This window comes from Leptonychotes weddellii, chromosome 7 (genome assembly GCF_054177405.1).
Source record: "Leptonychotes weddellii isolate Sample4059 chromosome 7, ASM5417740v2, whole genome shotgun sequence".
In the NCBI taxonomy this organism is placed as follows: domain Eukaryota; kingdom Metazoa; phylum Chordata; class Mammalia; order Carnivora; family Phocidae; genus Leptonychotes; species Leptonychotes weddellii.
Window position 1 is genome coordinate 68,275,897 of NC_138375.1, and position 11,661 is coordinate 68,287,557.

General features: G+C 35.4%; 1 pseudogene; it reads left to right on the plus strand.

Annotated features, from left to right (window-relative positions):
* The window catches only part of LOC102749707 (small ribosomal subunit protein eS1 pseudogene), a 26,979-nt pseudogene that overhangs the window by 517 nt on the left and 14,801 nt on the right, over positions 1-11,661 (plus strand).

Sequence of the window (11,661 nt, forward strand, 5' to 3'; positions counted from 1 at the left end):
ATAAACAATGTGAGCTACTCAAAATCAGCATGTCAGCACCATTATGCAGGCCCGATTTCACACTATCCCACAAAAAAAACTACTACCCTGACCATCTGCCCCAAGGCTTCCCTGTTCTCTGAGGCATCTGATAATCCATGGCACAGTTCTTTGGCCCACCTCTGTGCTGGGCAGTTGTATACAAGCTCAGGCTCAGGCTGACTTTTCAAATTCCTGCTTTTCAAACTAGAAGGCTTCTCCAAAATCCCAGAAGTCCTCTCAGTCTACATGTAAGCACTGCCCAGAATGGGAAGAGAGGTATTAGCCCCCAGGGCAACTCTCGTTAAATGGTGGATGGGAGACAGTAGGTAAATGTCCCAGCCTCCCATCCTATGGTTAGACAATTCTGAGAAATGTACAGACTGCCTCTCAGAATTCTTGGTGGAATAGAGCTCCTACTGCTTACAACAGGGACCTCAATAAAACACCTTTGTATTGTCTTTTTCTCCTTCCCTCTTTCTCCCAACTCCCTCACTCTTGCTTCCTGGGATCACCTTCCAAATAAGTTACCTGAACCCCAAGCCTTTATTCAAGCTCTTCTTTTAAGGGAACCCAAATTAAGACACCCATGGAACTGATTTCTTTGCCAAAACGTGGACAAGCTAAAAGTGCATGGTAAAAGAGTTAAACCATGGAGTAAAACTGTAATGAATAGGAGACTGAGTCAGCAGATAAATTCTTACTATCACCCCACCCCAGAGATTCTTCTGAAATGTAATCATTTATATGGCCTTTCCAAGACCTCTTGAAGTTGAATAGTCAATCGGCTTGATACCAGGCAGTGGTCAGTTTCATAACACATCTTCGTATGGGCTGCTCTTTTTTTCTTTCTTTCACTCCCCTCCCTGCCCCTTGCTCCCTGGGATTGAACTCTCTAATAAAATAATAACACATAAGACCTTAGCTCAGGCTCTACTTCCTAAATAACCCAGGCTAAGATACCACAACCCAGAATTCAAGTCAACCAATAGTTAGTGTGTCAATATGGGGCATAAAGATTATCTACAGTTCAGGCAGACTTCCTGGTTTCTGGTCCAGGATGTAAGAAGCTTAGAAGTCACTGCTTCATCCTAATAAGAAAAAAACTGAGCAAATTGAAAAATCAACAATTCTTCCTATATCCATCAGTGCTTTGAGGTCACAGGACAAACTGTTGCCCCACAAACTGGGAGACACAACCAGGTGGATACAGTGAATCACAACTTACCAAAGCAGAAACCTCTGAGAGAACCAGTGCAAGGGTAGGAAAACCTGAAATTTACTTGCAAATTAGTGGTGACTCAGTGTAGACAACTGAGAGTTTAAAAACTCCAGGGTGACCCAGTCATAGAGGAGTGCCCACCCACCATTGTGGGTTTTACCTCTAGGAACTTTATTAGATCCACAAAGAAAATATTAGAGAATTCCATCATGGGGAGAAGAAAAGGAACCATCTTGAAATAAGAGAATTCTGTTCTTATTTAAAAGACTTGCCTTCAGGAGAAATTATTTCACCACAGCCTAGCCTGTTGGGATTTTATCAGAAACTAACCTATGTGGGGTAAGAGAAATACCCAACTCCAGCATTCTCTAGCCATCTTGTCACACCTAAGCAATGGGGGACTGAAAGGCACTGGTAAATTTCAAAGCTCAGGGGCAGAGACTCACCAAAAGACTGAGACCCAATCATAGGACTATAATACACATCCCCTCCCCACAAATCTGACCACTACATTGCTAAAGTTCTATTCACTACGGTCCTTTTACCCACTATATCATGTCCACCTTTCAAGAAAAAAATTACAAGGCATTTTAAAAGGTAAAAAAGTTTGAAGAGACTGAACAAACATCAGAACCACAGTCAGATAAGGCAGGAATTATCAGACAAGGGATTTTTTTTTAAACTATGACTAATATGCAAAGGGATTTAATGGAAAAAGTAGACAACATGCAAGAACAGATGGATAATTTAAGCAGAGAGATGGATATTCTAAGAAAGAATCAAAAAGAAATGCTAAGGATCGAAAACACTGTAACAAATGAAAAAATGCTTATGATGGGCTCATTAGTAGTCTAAACACAGCTGAGAAAAGAATATCTAAGCTTAGCAATATGACAACAGAACTTCCAATACAGAAAGGCAAAGAAAAAAAAAAAAGACTGGGAAAAAAACCAGAACAGAATATTTAAAAGCTGTGAGGCAACAACATAAGATGCAATATACATAATGGGAATACCAGAAGGAGAAGGAAGAGAGAAAGGAACAGAAGCAATGTTTGAAACAATAATGACTAAGAACTTTCCCCAAATTAATGCCAGACACCAAACTATAGATCCAAGAAGTTTAGAAAACACTAAGCAGAACAAGTACCAAATAAAACCAAAAACAAACAAAAAACATCTAGGCATATCATATTCAAATTTCAGAAAATCAGAGCTATTTTAAAATCTTGAAAGAAGCCAGAAGAAAAAGAACTCTAATAAGGAGCAAAAATAAAAATTATATCCATCTTCTTCTCAGAAACCATATAAGCAAGAAGCAAGTGGAGTGAAATATTAAAGTGCTGAGAAGAAAAAAAGTCACCAACCTACTGGAATTTTGTACCCTGTGAAATTAACCTTCAAAAGTAAAAGAGAAACAAAAACTTACAGACATGCAAAAATTGAGAGAATTTGAGAGAATTTGTTTTCAGTAAATCTGTTAAAAGAATGTTAAAAGAAGTTATTTAGAAAGAAGAAAAAAATATAGGTCAGAAACTGGAATCTACATAAACAAAGGAAGAGTACTGGAGAAGAAATAAGTGAAGATAAAATAAAAACTTTTACTCTTCTTATTCTTAATTGATCTAACAAATAATTTGTTCAAAATAATGATAGAAACAATGTATTCCATTTTATATATATATATATGAAGGATTATCTATATATATACATATATTCCATTATATATATATATATATATAAAATGGAAGGATTAGGAAGATTTGTGTCATTATAAGGTATTCATGCTACCCATGAAGTAGTATAGTGTTATTTGAAGGTGGACTTGGATTAGTTGTAAATGTATATTATAAATTCTGGGACAATCACTAAAAAAATTAAGAAGAAGTTTAATTGATATGCTAAGAAAGGAGAGAAAAATGAATCACATAACCTATTCAATTAAAACCAAAAAGGCAGAAAAAGTGTGAAGGACAAAAATAATAACAAAGAACAAAAGTAAAAAATAGAGAATAACAAATATGGTAGATTCTAATCCATCTACATCAATAATCACTTTAAATGTCAATGGTCTAAATATACCACCTAAAAGACAGAGATTATCAGGGTGGAACAAAAAACAGACCCAACTATATGTTTTATAAAAGAAACCCAATTTAAATATAAAGACACATGTAAATTAAAAGTAAAGGGATGGAGAAAGATATACCATCATAACACTAATCAAAAGAAAGCAGGAGTAGCAATCATAATTTCAAGAGAGAAACTTCAGAGAAAGGAAAGTTATCAGGAATAAAAGAGGAGCATTACATAATTGTAAGGGGTCAATACTCCAAGAAAACATAACAATCCTTAACATGCATGTGCCTAACAAAAGAGAATCAAAATACATGAGGCAAATACTGATAAAACCACAAGGAGAAAAAGATGAATCCACTATTATAGTTGGAAGCTTTAACACCCTTCTATTGACAGATCTAACAGCTAGAAAACAGTAAGAAAATAGTTAAACTCAATAATACCATCAATCAACTGGATATAATTGACATCCAACAACAGCAGAATACATATGCTTCTTAAGCTCACATGAAACATGCACCAAGATAGACCACATTCTGAGCCATAAAATACACCTTCTTAAATTTAAAAGAACAGAACATATCATGCAATGTCTGGTCTCAGACTACAATGGAATTATCTAGAAATAACAGAAAGATAGCTGTAAATTCCCAAAATACTTGGAGATTAAACTACACACACCTAAATAATACATGGATCAAAGGAGAAATCTCAAGAGAAATTGAAAAATGTTTTGAGCTAAATGTAAATGAAAGCATCTTATCAAAATTTGTGGGACGTAATGAAAAGCAGTGCTTAGAGGGAAATTTACAACATTTAATGCATATATTAGAAAGGAAGAAACATCTAAAACCAATCATCTAAGTTTCAACTTGAAAAACCAGAAAAAAAACAAAGCAAATCAAATCCAAAGTAGCAGAAGAAATAACAAAAATTAAAGCAGAAATCAATTACACTGAAAATAGGAAATCAATAAAGAAAATTAACCCAAAGCAGATTCTTTGAAAAGATCAATATAATTAATAAGCCTCTAGTCAGGCTAACTAAGAAAAAAAGGGGGGGAGAAAACACACAAATTACTAATATAAGAAATGAAATAGGGGGCATCACTATCCCATGGACATTAAAAGGATAATGAAGGAATATTGTGAATAACTCTATGCCCACAACTTTGATAACCGAGATGAAATGGGCCAATTCCTTGAAAGACACAATCTACCAAAAGTCAAACAAGAAGAAATAGACAACCTGAATAGTCCCTCATCCACTTAAAAAATTTAAAAAATTAATAAGCTTCCACACAGAAAGCATCAGGCCCAGATGGTTTCACTGGTGAAATTTACCAGATACTTAAGAAAGAAATTATAATAATTCTCTATAATCTCTTCTGGAAGATAGAAGAAGGAATACTTCCTAACTCATTTTATAAGCATTTTCCTAATATCAAAATCAGACAAAGATATTACAAGAAAAGTACAGACCAATATCTCTCATGAACACCAATGCAAAAATCAACAAAATATTAGCAAATTGAATCCAATAATGTATAAAAAGAATTATACACCACAACCAAATGGAATTTATCCCAAGTAATACAAGGCAGTTTCAACATTCAAAAATCAATTAATGTAATCCAGCACATCCACAGGCTAAAGAAGAAAAATCATATGATCATATTAATAGGTGCAAAGAGGGATTTAACAAAATCCAACACCAATTCATGATTTAAAAAAAAATCTCTTAGGAAACTAAGAATAGAGTGAAATTTCCTCAGCTTAATAAAGAACATCTACAAAAAATCTACAGCCAGCATCATACCTAATAATGAGGAATTTGAAGCTTTCCAGCTGAGATTAGGAACAAGGCAAGAAACTCCCTTCCCACCACTGCTTTTCAGTATCGTACCAGAAGTTCTAACAAATGCAACAAAACAATAAAAGGAAATAAAAGGTAAACCAAATGGGAAGGAAGAAATAAAACTGTCTTTGTTCACAAATGACATGATCATCTATGTAGAAAATCTGAAGAAATCAATAACAACAACAAAAAACTTCTCACGCTAATAAGTGAGTATAGCAAGGCTGAAGAATACAATAAAAGTCAATCACTTTCCTATACACGAACAATTAACAAGTGGAATCTGACATTAAAAACACATCATCTATATTAACACCCCAGAAGAGGAAATATTTAGGTATCAATCTAATAAAATATGTGCAAGATCCATATGAGAAAAATTATAAAACTCTGATGAAAGATATCAAAGAAGAACTAAATAAGTGGAAAGAAACTTCATTTGCATAGATAGGAAGACTCGATATGGTCAAGAAGGTCAGTCATCCCAACCTGGCCTATAGATTCAACATAATTCCAATTAAAATTCCAGCAAATTACTTTGTGGATATCAACAAATTGTTTCTAAAGAGTACATGGAGAGCCAAAAGATTCAGGATAGTCAACTCAATATTGAAGAACAAAATTGTAAGACTAAAACTATCTAACCTTAAGACTTACTGTAAAGCCACAGTAATCAAAACAGTGTGGTATTGGTAAAACAACAGACAAATAGATCAATGAAAAAAAATAGAGAACCCACAAATAAACACACATAAATACTGTAAACTGATCTTTGACAAAGGAGCAAAGACAGTCTTTTCAACAGACAGCACTGGAATAACTGAGTATCCACATGCAAAAAAAAAAAAAAAAAGAATCTAGACACAGACCTTACACTCTTTACAAAAGTTAATTCAAAATGAATCACAGATTTAAATGTAAAACACAAAGCTAATAAACTCCTAGAAGATAACACAGAGAAAAACTTAGATGACCTTGGGTAAGGCAATGACTTTATAGATACCACACCAAAGAAACAAATCATACAAAAAATAATTGGAAAACTGGGCTTCATTAAAAGTAAAAACTTTTGCTCTGAAAAAGGCAATGTCAAGAGAATGAAAAGACAAGCCACAGACAGGGAGAAAATATTTGCAAAATGATAAATCTGATAAATGACTGTTGTCTGAAATATACCAAAAAAAAAAACAAAGCAAAACAAAACCTTAAAACTCAATAATATGAAAGCAAACAACCAGATTAAAAGAACTGGCCAAAGACCTGAACAGACACCTCACTGAAGGAGATATACAGATGGCAAATAAGCATACGAAAAAGTGGTCAACATCAGGGCACCTGGGTGGTTCAGCCATTAAGCGTCTGCCTTCGGCTCAGGTCATGATCCTGGGGTCCTGGGATGGAGCCCCACATAGGGCTCCCTGCCCTGCGGGAAGCCTATTCTCCCTCTCCCACTCCCCCTGCTTGTGTTCCCTCTCTCGCTGTGTCTCTCTCTGTCAAATAAATAAATAAAATCTTAAAAAAAAAGAAAAAGTGCTCAACATCATGTCAGAGAATTTCAGATTAAAATGTTGATGGAGCACCTGGGTGGCTCAGTCAGTTAAGTGACTGCTTTCAGCTCAGGTCATGATCCCAGGGTCCTGGGCCCGGCTCCCTGCTCAATGGGGAGCCTGCTTCTCCCTCTGTCTGTTGCTCCCCCTGCTTGTGCTCTCTCTGTCAAATAAATAAATAAAATCTTTAAAAATAAATAAATAAATAAAATACTGAGATATGACTACATGCATACTAGAATGGTCCAAATTCAGAATACTGATAACACCAAATGCTGACGAGGATGTGGAGCAACAGGAACTCTCATCTATGGGAATGCAAAATGGTACGGTCACTGTGAAAGATGGTTTGGTGGTTTCTTACAGAAGTAAACATACTCTTACTATACAATCCAGCAATTGTGCTCCTTGGTAGTTAATGAAAGAATGTGAAAACTTATAGCCACAAAAACCCTGCACACAAACGTTCATAGCACCTTTATTCGCAATTGCCAAAACTTGGAAGCCACCAAGATGTCTGTCAGCAGGTGAATGGATAAATAAACTGTGGTACATCCAGACAATGGAATATTATTCTGGGCTAAAAGTAATATCAAGCCATGAAAAGACATGGAGGAAACTGAAATTCATATTATTAAGTGAAAGAAGTCAATTTGAAAAGGCTGCATACCGCATATTCCAACTTTACAACATTCTGGAAGAGTTCAGGCACACAGATCAATTCTGGCTCTATCATCTACCTAGCTATTTGCTCTAGTCAAGTGACTTAATCTCTCATTTCCTTAAGTTACTCATGCATGAAATGGGGCTAATAAGTGCCTCCCTCATGGGCTTGTTGTGAGAATTAAAGAAAATAATGCATCTAAATTGATTAGCACTGTGCCAGGCAGAAAAGCAGCGCTCACCAAAACTCTCATGTATGAGAAGCATCCTGTAGTACACTGTAAAAAATATTTTAAAAATAAAGCATAATGAATGCTCTCCAGGAGTTCATAATCTAGAAGAATCTACCAAAATATAGTGACATTAGTTCATAATAAATTCTGTCATAATGAAAAATGTGATTTAATCAGGAGTTAAGGGCTTTAAAAGGAAATTCCACTTCAATCTATTGTAAAAATAGAAACCTTCAGGCACTATGACAAGTTTGAAGACTGTCTCAGATATTTTGTGACCATATAGTCCTCTGCAGAGCTCAAATCCTGGTATTAGTCAGCTTTATAGCTTTGATGAACATCACAAACAGGAAGCCACTAAATGCTTCATCAGGGCTATATTTGGTGCTGGTTTAGCCCTTACTTAGAGTACCTTATTCTGTATTGATCCTCTTACCTCAGAAATGATATAACTATCCTTGGGGAAGTAAAAATATACAGAGCTGTGTGAGCTAAGCTTAGCTCCAGGATTTATGTCTGCAAGATATGAAATGCTAAATAGGCAAGGAAGCTCAAGAACATATTTTCATCAAAAAGGCATAGAGACTTGTAGTCCCTGCTATACAAATAACTCCCTAGCAACCATACTGGAAATATGACCACAAAAAAAGGCAATGTATTAGAGTTGTTGATACAATTAAAAATATAGACACACTTGACCCAAAGCCCACTGAAACCTCCTACAAGCTTCACTGGACGTAAGAGAATTTAGTACAGGGATATTATTAAGGTTAAGACCTTCCCTTCATCCCAAACCAGCTATCGTAATTATACTTCAACAATAACAGTTTTTTTGGTGTGACTCTGAGGATGATTTATAGTGAGGTTCTGATTTAGTTACTTGGAATAATTTTAAGCTTCACATGGCAGAAGCGTATGAAAGGTAGAATTTTACGGAATTTAATGAGTAAAGCAGTTGTCAAAGAATCACTATCAAGGCTTCTGAAACAATACAATTTAATGCAGTGTCTAATCATACCTTTTGAACTAAACCAGAAATTCTGATTTTATAAATATTAACAGTTAAAAAATTATTTAAATGATATTCATAACACCCTTTCTCACACTTTATGTATGCTAAGTCATTTTTTAAAAGCAAAGCAGAGAATAATGGCATGTTTACTTCCCATCATAATTCAAATAAATTTAATTTTTAAATCCAGAATTGCCTAAGGGGCAAATTTTCAATTTCTATTTTTGCAGAAAATCCATTTGTACAGAATATCTGGGGTTCCAAAACATTCTTTAAAAATAAAATATTACACACTGTTTTATCGGTTTTCAACATTGAGCTTCAAGGTCTGTTCTGTACAAGCTGGAACACATTTGTGGTTGCAGAATGGGATGTAAATGTTAACCTTGACAATGTAAAAACAGAACTGTAGCTGATGGGGGAAGGGTGTTGAAATAGGAAATAAAAAGTGAGAAAAGAGTAGGAGTTCTACTACTTCGATGTACTCATTTTAGAAAGCAAGGAATCAAACAATCCTGCCCCCAAACTGAGTTTTCTGATATTATTTAAAAATTACAAAGGTTTAGAAAAAACAAAAATAATATTAATAACAAACTTTAGTATGGGAGATGGAGATGGACAATGGGAGTCATTACCTCAACTTTCTTAATAGGAAGTCTATGGATGCAGTTTATTGATGTATGGAAGAACACCGGAAAAGCACATGCTCTCAAGTTATCAAGGTAGTCTTCAAAAGAGATTTAAAAGGTAAAAGCTAAAAGATTTTGCCTTTGGGGAGAATAATTAGGAATGGAGAATTATGGGTGAGAAACTTACTTTTCATCGTAAACTCATCTATATTATTTAATTATTTACCATGTGCATGTTTTTTTAAAAAAAACTAATTTTTATTTTATTAAAATATTTATTAAATAATTTATTAAAAATACTGCTATATATGTCTACTGGCATTACTTATTAATTTTTAGAGAAAAATACTTAAATGCAGTATTAGGTAACTTTAAAAGCAAACGTTCATCATAAATTTCCACAATACAATAAAAAATGCTTTATTCTGAGAAACATGGTATTTTCTAATTTACTAACATTTTCCCAATAAAAGAGGTCCATGATAGAAAACACTAATCCTACTTAACAGCTGACACCCCACTCAGCAGTGTAACAGAAAGAGGAACGAAGAATGTCTACATGTCTAGGCACTGTCAGGAATATGAGTGTGACATTGGGAAAGGTGCATCACTTAATACGTTGGGGACTTAATTTAATTTTTCACTGAATGACGGACTTAGGGAAAAAAGGCCTTGAAATTTGCTTCCAGCTCTATATTATACCATCTTCAACAAAGCAGTGCATTTTATGTGACTAGAATCAAAGATTTCAAAAATTAAAAAATATCTTTGAAGTCAGTCAGTCTTACTCCCTCATGCTGCAGAGAAAAAAGTGAGGTCTCATGACACTTCTAGAACCACAGGATCTAAGGGTGGTAGAATCAGAATGAGAACCCAGATCCAAATTCCCATGCTGCCAAGTGTATCTTCTGTACTGGTCTGCTTGGGTTTCCATAATAATATGCCATAGACTGGGTAGCTGACACAATAGAAATGTATTTTCGCACAGTTCTGGAACCTCGAAGTATGAGATCAGGGTGTCAGAATGGTCAGGTTCTACTGAGATCTCGCTTCCCAGCTTTCAGAGGGTAGCCTTCTCACTGCATGCTCAGATGGCCTTTCCTCCATGCAGAAGCACAGAGAGAATCTCTTTCTCTTCCTCTTCCTCTTCTTACACAACCACTAATCCTATCAAATGAGGATACCACCCTCGTGACCTCATTTCACCTTAATTACTTCCTGAAAGCCCTTTCTCCAAATCCAGTCGCGTTGGGGGTCAAGGCTTCAACATATTCATTTTAGGGGAACCCAGTTCAGTTCATAATGTCTTCTTTCATAAAATGGATGACACAACTTTTTCATATCGTTCCTTCCTGCCAAGATAACACAACAACTTTTGTTTCTGTATTTCAACCTTTCAATATGAGGGAAATAATACTTGGATATAAAAAAAGGTTTGACATTGTTTCTCATTTCTCAGTGATGACTTGTTTGAGAGACTAACTACATAAAGATTTGCATGTGATACATCTCCACATCAAAGTATAAATTCAAAGACACAAATTTAAAGGTGCTAAGCTATCCTGTGATAACTTTCCATAGTACTTACCATTAGTTACTCTAACCTAGTCTGCTTATGTAGTCCTTGCTCAGCAAAATTCCCAAGGGTAAAAACTACAGACTCATATGCATTAAAGCTAATGGATTTCTAGAAAGAAAATGTTTTGTTCTCAGTTGGACATTTTTTCTTTGCAGTACAGTATCACAAAAAATACCCCACAACTTACATTCAAATTGATAGAGACAAACAATGCATTCACGGTCTGAGTGAGGTAAGGGTTATATTTTCAGTTCTGAATTAAGGAAAAGAGCTTGTTTGTTAAAGACAAAAAGCATATACAGTCATTGAAATGGAGAAATAAAGAGCCCAGGAGGGGAAACTCAGTTTTGGAGGAAACTGCTACTTAAAGTACATGTCTAGAAATGGGAAGAGACACATGAAACCCATGAAGCTACAGAGAGCGATGTGTTTAGTAAAAACGTAAAAACATACCTAAGAGAAAAGGGTACACACTATAGATCCAGGAGGAAATACTTTAGGAGGGGTTTTAGAGACAAAGAGCCAAGGTCAAGGAGATTTATATGACTTCATCTTTACAGATTATGTGAGAGGACAATATAGTCATAACAATAAAAACCTCCTTTCCTCAGCCTCCCTACGCTATAACCACTTCCGACAGCTGAGCCTGTCAGCCCTCCTTTGATCCCAGAGCGCCCAGGGCAGATACTTTTACTATAACCCTCATACATCGTCTTGTGCTGCTTTTCCAAGTGTGGTTCTCACACCATCTGCATCAGACCCACCTCCACCATTGCCCAGCCCACCCACCCCTACATGCTTATTAAAAATACAAATTCTTTGG